We start from the raw sequence: 11,522 nt of genomic DNA on the forward strand, positions 1-11,522 counted from the left end.
CTAGGGCAGCCTGAGCACATGGTCATCACAGGTCATGACCACAGAGCAGTGTTTTAAACATGAAGACGGAACACCCACCATGTGCTTGGCTCTCTTCTCTGTCCTCTTCTGTCCATTCCCTGGAGTACTGAGCACCTTGCTTCCCAAGCACCTGAGCACACAGACTTCAGCCTCTGGCAGCCAGCGCGAGTCTGGAGGCAGAAAGGCCAGAGCAGCCCGCTCTGTTCTGAGCATCTCGCTGCTGGACGGGTAGGATCTAGATCACATGGTGCCCTGCATGTGCTCCGGGGAACCCTCAGGGCACCCCATGGAGAATGAAGCCAGGCTCTGCTCCAGCTGCCTGTGGGGACCGACATCCAGTGGGGCATCAGGGTCCTACAAAGTGAGGCTCGGACCTGCTCAGCTTTTCGGAACAACTGTAGGTCTGTTGCACATCCACACATGGGTAAGACCAAGCAGTGAGTCAAAGAGCTACTGCCTTATCTCACTTGTATGGGGAATCTAAAAACCAAACTGACGCAGACGCCTGAATGCAGAGGACTGATGGTTTGGGTGAAGGGGATCAAGAGCACAAACTTCCAGTTACCAATAAGTCGCGGAAATGCAAGCACAGCATGGGGAAACCAGTCAGTAGCATCCTAACAACATCATGTGGTTGCCCAGGGCGAGCACTGCGGAACATATAGAATTGTTGAATGTTATGTTCTGCACCTGAAATGAATATAACATTGTATGTTAACTCCAATTTTAAAAGCATTTTCTAATTAAAAGACTTGGGGGGCACCTGGGTGGCATCTGACTCTTGGTTTCGGCTCAGGTCATGATCTCAGGGTCGTGAGGTAGAGCCCCTCGTTGGGTTCCCTGCGCGGCCAGAAGCCTGCTTCTCCCTCTCCCACTCCCCCTTCTTGTGTTCTCTTTCTCGCTGTGTCCCTCTCTGTCAAATAAATAAATAAAATCTTAAAAAAAAAAAACTTCATAAAAACAAAGATGCACAAACGTCAATATAATGGTCCCCTCTGGGAGGGCTGCCCAGGGGTCCTCTGTGATGTGTGTTCTGGTTCATTCTTTCTTTGTCCACTTTACTGAGGCGCAGATGCATCCAGAAAGCTATGCAGCCTTGTTTACGACTTGATGAGGTTGGAGATAAGGACCCACCTGTGAAACCATTGCAACAGCCTGTGCCATAAATCTGTCAGCACCTCCCGCCCTCTTAATTAATTTCCTTATTTGTGATAAGAACAGTTGACACAGGATGGACTGTCCTTCTGAACTTCTAAGTAGTATAGTTACTTGTAACTATAAAACTTATAACTTGTATAGTTAATAAGCACGGGCACTGCACAACACCATCGTTATTCTCATGGTGCGACGCAGACTTTGTACCCCCGACTGGCGTCCCCTGTGCCCCCTCACCCTTTGTTTCTGTTAATAATTCTCTAAGGTGTATGTATACATTTTCTGTGCTTTCCTGTATTTATGACGTATTTCCCAGTGAAAACAGAGATTCAGGGATTGCTTTTAGAAAAAGCAAGCCAGCCGGGTGGGCAGAGGGATGGTGATTATCAGGCTCTAAGTCACGGAGCCAACTTTCTGTGTGTTCAGCCCAGCAGACAGCAACCGCAGGATGGGCAGAGCTGGGCGGCGGCCAGCCCTGAGTCACCGAGCAGACGCGCTCGCCTGCAGGGGTCAGCGGGTGCGGATGCATGCGTGTGCCCGCTGCACAAGACGAGATCTGTGCGAGAGTGGTTTCGGAGCAGACAGACAATGCCTTTGTCTCCTCGCTGTCTGCTTTTCCTTCCCCTGCAGCCACCAGGTGTTTGTGGAGCTCACACACCTTCTCGCTCTGTTGCCGTGGGCCTCATGGGGCCCGCCAGGTCTCAAAGGAAGGAGATGCTTTGGGAATCATGTCGGGTCTCCAACCATGAGAGCCTGTCCCAGGTTCCCACAGCAAATGGAAATCAGCCAAGTTCACAGACTCCTAATTGAGTCTGGCGGCCACCGTCTGAAGGGCAGAAACGTAACTGGGAGGAGAGGTTTCACTCATCTGCTCAACAGATATTTATGGACAGGCACGTGCCGTGAGCCGAGCCGGGCTCCATGCCGGTCCCTGGCGGTACTGCTCTGAGCAGAACCCCAGCCTGTCTCATGATCTCTCCCGGGGGTGGGGGGCAAGGTCGGTGAGCCGAGAACACAGCGCACAGAGCGGGGGCAGGTGCTGAGCGGACAGGGGCCACCGGGGGCTAGTGCACTGCGGTGTGCAGACGGGTCATGCGAGGGAATGTGCTGGGCAGCAGGAACCACGGGGCAGCCTCTGTGCGGGCTCTGAGTGTGACCTCCGACCTGGCCTCACACCACCTCAGAGACCAGGGGCCCCCCAGTCAAGGGAGGAAAGGCTGTCCACTTAGTCCCAGCGTTCCACCAGCTTTTTCATCAGAAGTGTAAAAAATAGGGGTGCCTGGGTGGCTCAGTGGGTTAAAGCCTCTGCCTTCGGCTCAGGTCATGATCCCAGGGTCCTGGGATGGAGCCCCACATCGGGCTCTCTGCTCAGCGGGGAGTCTGCTTCCTCCTCCTCTCTGCCTGCCTCTCTGCCTACTTGTGATCTCTGTCTGTCAAATAAATAAATAAAATCTAAAAAAAAAAAGTGTGAAAAATAGTGATGCGCAGCCTTGGGGCTGAATTTTAACCCATTTGGTTCTCCCAGGCCCCCTGGGTGGGAGGTGTTGCTCTGTCCTCCCTCAGCAGAGGAGGAAAGTGACCCTAGAGCACGCAAGGAGCTGGCCGCAGCCAGAGGGCAACCAGGCAAGTCTCCCCCGCTGAAAATCCCTTTCTTCGAGGAAACAAAGCACAATTATGGGAAGTTTAAAGGTCTAAGGTTTAAATAATGCCTCAAGTGTAGTCACAAGGCAGAGCAGTGACTCATCCAAGGAGAGAGGCTCCAGTCCTCCGAAGTGCTGGCTGCGGGTCAGCTGAACGAAGGGGAAGTCCAGGGCCCGGGTGGAGTGACCAGCTCAGGAGCCGGAAAACGTCTGTCATATACGTGCGGACGACTCTGCCATTTATTTTTCTGTGGCTACAGGAACTCCTAGAAATTGATGGGAAAGTGGCAAAAGGGTATACAAGCCATCCATAATCCCATTTTCAAACACCACCACTGTTACCATTTTTTGAACGTTTTTCCCCAACTTTGCCTCTGGTCAGATGGATTGAGTGGTCTTGTCCCTGATCCAAGGTTACCGTCGCTTCCCGTGAAGTTGGTCTTGTGTTTCTGCCTGGCCGGTCACCTGCCTCCTTTCCTACCATCAGTCCAGCAGTCAGAGGGGCCTTGGGACAAATCCGTCTGCCTCGCCCCTTCCCCAGAGGCACCTGCCGGCAGGGACACTAGCAGGAAGGTTGCCCCCAGCTCCGCAGGCCAACTCGGCCTGTCAGGCCATTCCGATTGTTGGGACATCCCCTTCCTGAAGCTCGACACCCAACGCCACGGGAGGCTGATGAGAAGCAGAGCACGCTGGGCAGGTCACTCAAGGTCCGTGGAGTTTCTTTTTGTCTGTTTTGTTTTTTATTTTTTTATTTTTTAAAGATTTTACTTATTTATTTGGGAGAGAGAGCACGAGTGGGGGCAGGCAGAGGGAGAGGGAGAAGCAGACTCCCCGCTGAGCAGTGAGCCTGTTGCAGAGCTTGATCTCAGGACCCTGAGATCATGACCTGAGCCCAAGGCAGACACTTAACCTACTGAGCCCCCAGCGCCCCTGTTTTGTTTTTTAAATCCTCATCTTTGCTGTTGGTGAAAACACCCAGGACTTTCCCGGGCATGCGGTGCTCCATGTGGTCTGTCTGCGTCTGCTTCGGCCGCGGCACGGCTTGAACAACAAAGGCTGCTGGTTGCTGTGTTGGTCTCTGGGAATCCGGGACCAAGGTGGCGGCAGGGCAGGCTTCATGTTGATACTGGATGCAGTTGCATTCTTTCCACAGGGCCCACGGCCTCCTCTCCATGCTCTGGCAGCTCCCCTGCAATTCGGGCACAGGTCCAGCTTGGGACCCTGATACCATCACGATGGTGTCGGGGCTCCGGCCCTGAACACTGGGAACACACACATTGGGTCTCTGACCCTGAACAATTTCATGACAGCCCTCTGCATCAATAAAGGGCGAGGGGTGGCAACCAGCTTCTCGGGACCCCATTTGGGGACAGTCCGCCTCAAGCCATGCTCCCGGCTTCCCCCAGCCCCTTGGCAGCCTGGCAAAGGGGAGGGAGCAAAGGTCTGACCTCACGAGCTTGCTGAACTTCAGCCGGAGCATGGGGGCCATGCGGGGCTGTAACCGAGAAGCAGGTATGAGTCGGATGGCCTCAGAGAGCGATGTGCATGTGAAGAAGATAAAGCAGACCCGAGTTTGTGGGGCGCTCTTCTAGAAGGACATGTGTGGCTCCGTGAAAACACAGGGAACATCGCCAGCCTTCAGTGCCTGGCTCCTGCCCGCTCTGGGGGCCTGGGTCCCCGTCACGTCGGGACCTTCCTTGGTCTGCCTCAGGGTCTCCTCTGTCCCCTCCCCCGCAGCAGATGGGTGGTGTCCCCAGCAGACACTGTCAATGGGAGATGCACGGGAGTCGGCAGACGTACACTTCACTCCCTCACCCTGCACGGGGACCTTTCAAAGACTGTTCTTGTAAACGTGGACCCAGAAGACAGAACAAATGGAAGGCTGTGTGAATTGCTCCCGCAGCAGGGCTCTAGAGACACGTCTACCCAGGCTCCTGGGACTACCTCTGTCCTTTGCTGACACCATTCCATGTCCCCCAGGGATCATCCTCCAAACACAGCTGTGTATACCCACATTCCTGCCTCAGGTCTGCCTCAGGAGAAACCCCACGTCAGGCAGTGGGTGAGGAAAGGCATCGTGCGAGCCCCAAGGGCAGGGAAGGAAGGGGCCTGGCCGAGATCCAGGCTCCTGGCCGCAGCGCCCAGAGGCCCTGCAGTCTCGGAGTCCTGAGCATGTGCAGGGCAGAAAGCAGACACTGTGGCTAGAACACGCCTGTGCGTGGGGGACCTGAGGCCGCCTCCCACGGGGCCTCAAGAGCCTGTGCATGCACGTCTGTGTTTGTGTGTGCGCGCGCGCATGTGTGGCTGTGCTTGCCCACGTGTGTGGGGGTGGTGTGGCAGCGAGGGCATGGTGAAAGGCCGGTCCTCCCATGGCCCCACCCACCCCACCCCGTGGCCACTGGCACGTCTGCACTTACCGCACACGTTCGTGGCCAGCTGTGGCTGGAAAACCCAGTCTCATGGGGCCATTCCAGTCCGAGGACAAGTGTCTATTCAAATCGGGTACACTGAAAACCTGTGAATTACCAGGATCTCGCTCCGAGGTCTCCGGGAGGCGCCCAGTCACGGATGCATAGCCTCAGTGCACAGCCCAAGCCCCGGAGCCCTGGCGGCGGACAGACCAGCAGACACGGCACAGCCAGGACTGTCCCCTGTGTCTCCCCTCTGACCCCTGACCAGTGCCTGGCCACTCCTGCCAAAACCAGGCCTCCCATGCAGTGTCTGTTGTGGGTATCGATGGGCCGTGAAGAGCCGGGCTTGCTTTAGAGAGGAAACACCCAGCCACGTTCACAGAAAGTGGAGCAGGGGCACTGGGGTGGCAGGAGGGGGCATTGGGGAGCTGTTTGTCGGGTGTGCGTGCTCCGTTTTGGGGCTGGGGCTGTTCTGGGGCTGGGCTGAATAGCAACGCGAACATTCCTAACACCACTGACCTGCACGACCTGCCCACTTAGAAACGGGTATGAGGGTAAGCTTTATGTTACGTGTTTTTACCCCAATTCTTTTAAATTCTTAAAAAAAAAAAAAAAAAAAAAAAAAGCAGCTCCTAAAGCTCCTATAAGAGTTTGGGCAGCACGCAATAACCACTGTGGTTTGGAACAATCCTGACAACCAGTTTCAACACCTTGGCGTTCCCAGTGGCAGCAGGAGCCATCCCAGTGGAACCCGGGCAGTGACCGTGCCTTTACCCGACGATCCCACAAACCATCCCAGCAGTGCTGGGAGGTAGACTGAGGATGGGGAAGCTGCTCGGAGGCGTTATAACCTGCCACAGGCACACAGGCTCCGAGGGCCTGTTTTTCCTCCCCGTTGCTCTCTGAGATGTGAAGAGGTGACACGGTGTCCTCGCAGTGTCCCCAGACACCGGTGACCTGGCCGTGGTCCCTTCCCAGGTCTCTGCCCTGGGCCCTGCAGCTGGGTCTGCAGCCAAGGCTTATAAACCTGGTCAAGCGGACTGGGGGTCTGGTGTCCCTGCATCCCCGTGTCCACCCACCTTTCTTGTTTTGCAATCTGGGCCCAGGTCCTGCCAGCTTTTCCCAGATTGGCTGTGTGACGTCCCCTGCAGAGCGGCGTTGCTCGGAAAGCCATGTGCTTCGGAGCCTGCTCTGAAAACTGATGACATGTGCCCCGCCGGCCATAGGAACACTCCTCGGAGAACACGTGGGGGACTTCTCAGGCCACTCCCGCCCAGCCCGTGTGCTCCCTCGAGTGGCCCGCCTATTCTGTCCTTGGAAATTACAGGTGTCAGACTCACTAGGGAGAGGGCTCCAAATTCAAGAAAAATGTCACGGACCTTGAATTTGTTTTGTTGATTGGAAAATGAGAACGATACCAGTGTGAGGGCTGACAGCACGTGCGGGGTGCAGCCTGTGCCTGGCCCCCCACCCCCATCCCCAAGCAGGATTCCCTGGGAATTAGCAGCACCGGCGCCCCCAGTGACCTTTACTCAGAAAAGTAGTTTGGCTTGCAACATGTGGTTCTGTGAGGTGGTGAAGACCGCCCTACACCCGCTCACGTTCATGTGCTCAGCCAGCTTGCACAGAGCCAGGAGCGCCATGGTCTGGAGCAATGCCACTGACTTCCTGGAGCAGCTCAGCCAGGAGTCTGAGCTCTCTCCCTGGAAGAAGGTGGGAAGCCTGGCGAGGGGGTGGGATGGGCCCTCGGCCCTCAGCCCAGGAAGAACATCCTCCTGACCAGACCCAGGGTTCCAGGCTGGATGGCCCAGTGCCCTCCATCTGCCCAGGAACAGGGAGAGGCGCCTCAGGCAGTACGGTAGGGGCAGGAGGACCGGAGCTGGGAACATGCCTCGGAGAGTACACTGGCTGGCCAACCTGATGCAGGGTGCCGGACTTTGGCTCTCATCCTCCTCCATTAACCAAGGATAAAAGATCACGTACTTGACATTGAGTTAAAAGGACAATGATGGCTGCATTCCAAGAGCGCAGAGATTTTCCTAGTGCGTGATCCTGCTTCTCTGCTCCGTCAACAGAGGGATACGTGAGGCTGCCCAGTATGCCAGGAACCAAGGGACCATGGATATTTGGTTTTGGGTTTTGGCCCATCCCGTGGAAGCACATAGCACCTGTCAGGCTGGGAGGGGAGACACCCCCTTGCACCCACATCTCTCGGCTGCTACCTGGGAGGGAAATGTGGGGCCTCAGACACTAACCCAATGCAGGACTGTCCTGTTCCCTCTGTGACAGATGGTTCATTCCCCTGGGTCTCCTTCAGGCCTTCCTGACGGCCTGTTCCAGCTGCCGTGGGAGGGAGACCGCAGAGCCCTCCCTGGATTTGCACACTGCTGATCTATGGGGATTTAGAACCCAGCACCGAGGGCCATGCAGTTCTTCTAGGCCTTTCCCACAGAGGATTTCCGACACAAGGAAACTGTGCACACACCGTTGGGTGTTTGTGCAGGTCCAACCCTGAGGAGAAAAGGCCAGGCTTGTGCCCCAGATCCAGGAAGGGGCCCTGCCGGACAGCAGCTCAGGCCGGGGCCCCACCCCTTGCTCTGGGTCTTGAGCACCGAATCACCCCAGCCTGTGCTCGTGGCCACTTGCCCAACGGCACTGGTGCTTTTACATGTGGGCGTCGGGAAGCTTCCCTCCGCTGGGTCATCAGCTCCTCCAGAGCGGGCTTGGCAAGCACAGAGCCCGTTTTTGTCAGACACCGCGCCCATTCTCCTCTTCCCTCAGCCCTGTCATTAACTTCGCAGGAAGCGTGCCAGCCTGCCCTGCCCCGCACGTCCCGCCCCTTCTCCCCCTCGGGGGCGGCCCCCAGGCACTGTGCCCTCCTCAACCGGAGCCTCGGCCCCGAGGGGTGCGCTGCCCTCCCCCTCCCCCCTCCACACGGGCCTCCAAGAGGGTCTTTGCTTCTCCTACCCTGGGGTTTCTGAGGGGTGTTCAGGGCTTGCCGGCCCGTCCTCGCTTCCCTGCTTCATTCCACGTGACTCAGCTTAGCTCCTGGAAGACTTTCCCAGCCAGACAAGAAGCGACACATTTCCTTGTCTGAACATGGAGTCTCCAAGTCAGCCGGGCAGGTGGAGGGGCGGGCACGTGTCTCTCTGGCCGTTTCTTCCTGAGCCGGCGCGCGGGGTCCCTCCCTGGCCAGCCCCGCACAGGGTACACGCGACAGTGACTTGCAGGGCGGGTGTGGCATTGGTGGCTTGCCCTGAGTCCCCTCGCCCCAGCCACGGCCACGCGGGCTCCCGTTTCAGGCACTGATTTTGGATTCCACACGCAATCCCAGGGCTGGCGCATCGGCTCCTTTTTGGGGGCCCCATTTTGTCCACATCCTCACTGCCTGATGCAACGCTGGCCATGAGCCCCCGGAGTGAATAGGAAATGCGCTTTTGCTATGAATTTACCTGTTAATGTCCCACAGCAAAGTTTAGATGGGCCTTCTGCTCAGCTTCTGCTCAGGGGCTGGGGCCTGGTGCTGCACACCATGATGGGCTGGGCACAGTCACGTAGGTGACAGCAATGCCCTCATGAAGGCGGCCGGCGTAAATACTGAGCCTTCCTGGCCAGGCTTGTCGGCAAAGGCGCCAGCCAGTGTCAACATCGGGATCCTCACCTGCCTCGGGGGCCCTGCCCCCTCCACACTGGCGTCTCCAGAAGAGCGGGCACACTGAAGGAAGAATCTTAGGAGGCCGAGGAGGCTGTGGACTTCGGTCCTTTTCACTAAACCTCTTTTGTAACATGTTCTGTAAAAAACCAAACTCTAAAAAAAAAAAAAGACTTTGAGTTTGTTAGAAGTCAGACCCCTGAGATGCAGCCTGACCTGCAGGCCCACCGGAGGAGGGTGGCTGACAGCAGAGGGAACACGTTCTTTCCCACACCCATCCACGCCGGGCTCCGAAGCTTCTGGCTCTCCAGTCCCACGGTCGGAGCAGCAGCTCACTCAGCGTGGCCTTGCGCCCCTTGACTCCGTCCCGCTAGCCTGTCTTCTCCTGTCCACGAAGAGGATAGGAACAGTGCTCTATCCAACAGGATCGGTAAGCTAGTGCAGGCCCAGCAGAGGGCAGGGAATCTCGGCAAATGTCCACTGTTCGCAGTACACCCCCCTCCGAGGTCAGCCACCTGCCCTCCAGCTTCTGCTGTTCTGCACGTGGCTCTCCTTTTGTTCCCCACTTGTTGACCCTGCGAGGTCTGGCAAACAGAAGTAAAGATCTTCCTGCCCTTCAGGAGTGACTGCCTCATGGGGAAACAAACTGCACATTTCTAAACACTATATGGGGCCACAGAATCTTCTGGAGAGTCAGAAGAGTGGCGGCTGACCTGCCAGGGAGTGGGAAAGGACTGCAGAGGCCTGGCATGAGCTCCAAAGATGAGCGAAGCAGACCAGGAGGAAAAGATGCAGGCAGAGGAGAGTTGTGCAAAGCCACAGAAGGATTTCTCATGCCCAAGCCTGGTGCTCTAGAGGCGTTAGGTCCAGCCTTCCTACCGCCCCCTAAGAGTCCTAGATCTCTCTTTGGAAAAGTCACTGCCAGGGGCAGAAACGATGGGCTGAATTGGCAGCTGGGCACTAGACTGGTCAGGAGACCTGTCACCCAAATGAGAACTGGTAACGTGACAGCCAACAGCAGGTCTGGGGAGGGAGGACAGTGTGCGCACCATGGCCCCATGGTAACTGGGCTCAGAGAAGGCCGAGCCAGATGGGGAGCCGAGTGAAACCAGTGGCTCAAGTTCTGCAGGGAGAGTGGGAGGCCTGCCTGCCAGAGAACTGCAGGGAGAGTGGGAGGCCTGCCTGCCAGAGAACATAGTCAACTTTATGCATCACATCCATGGGTGCGTTTCCCAGATGCTGTTTCACTGAGCGAGGGTGTTTGAATTGTAGAGTCGGTGCTATTATCACTCTCGACCATGAACTCAATGGTTCTTGAAGCAATAGTTTTGATCCTAGAAATTTTCCCAGGTGAGAGGGCCAGGAAGGAAAAGCAAAGTACTCTGGGGATGAAACGAGGTCTGTAGAGCAGGTTTGCCTAGCCTTCTGAGAACGAGGATACAGTGCAGCTGGTGATTACAGGAATCAGACTTTGAAAAATCTCATAAGGACGCCTGGGTGGCTCAGTCGGTCAAGCATCTGCCTTCGGCTCAGGTCACATACCAGGGTCCTGGGATCAAGTCCCACATCGGGCTCCCTGCTCAGCAGGCAGTTGGCTTCTCCCTCTCCTTCTGCCTGGTGCTCCTTCTCTCTCTTGCTTGCTGGCAAATAAATAAATAAAATCTTTATTTTAAAAAAAGGGTGCTTGAGGATTGCTGTTGTGTACAAATTGCAGACTACTTGATTTTTCTGATACCACATTTTATTTTTTTAAATATTTTATTTATTTATTTGACAGAGAGCACAAGTGGGGGGAGCAGCATAGGGAAAGGGAGAAGCAGGCTCCCTGAGGAGCAGAGAGCGTGACTCAGAACTCAATCCCAGGACCCGGGGATCACAACCTAAGCCAAAGGCTTAGCTTGACCAATTGAGCCACCCAGGCTTCCCTTTTTTAAAAAAATGTTTTATTTATTTATTTGACAGGGAGCACCATCAGGGGGAGCAGCAGAGGGAGAGGGAGAAGCAGGCTCCCCGAGAAGCAGAGAGCCTGATGAATACCACGTTATTATTTTTAAAATACATCAACATGGGGTGCCTGGATGACTCAGTCAGTTAGGGCGACGGACTCGATTTTGGCTCAGGTCATGACCTTAGGGTCACGAAAGCTCCCCCCTAGTCAAGTTCCCTGCTGGGTGTGGAGGCTGCTTGACATTCTCTCTCCCCCTCTGCCTCTCCCTCTAATAAAAAAAACAAGAAAGAAAAATGAAGATGAAAAAATAAAACACTTCACCACGTCACACTCCGTTTACCCCCGTTGACAGAGTTCGGCCCGGGGTACTGGCCCCGTAAAGCCAGCTGTCTGCTCAGACCGCACCCCCATCCTGCTGCAATACAGGGGGAGCAGCTTCTAATCTGAGGGTCGCTGCATCTGGAAAAGGAAGTTCAGTGTTGGATGTGATCGATCACAGTAAGTCCTTTATTTATTTACAAGGCTCTGCAGGATTCAGGAGTGTGTGTTCTCAGTTCCACTTACAATAGTAAAAGTTAAAAATTCAGCTTATAGGGAAAGATCTTTCCAGATTTTGGGGGTGGGGGTGGCAGCATTTTAAAGTAAACTCACCCCAGTACTGTATTATATAAAGACAGTAAAGTATGAAAATGTGA

The sequence above is a fragment of the Neovison vison genome, chromosome 10 (assembly GCF_020171115.1).
Source record: "Neovison vison isolate M4711 chromosome 10, ASM_NN_V1, whole genome shotgun sequence".
Lineage (NCBI taxonomy): Eukaryota > Metazoa > Chordata > Mammalia > Carnivora > Mustelidae > Neogale > Neogale vison.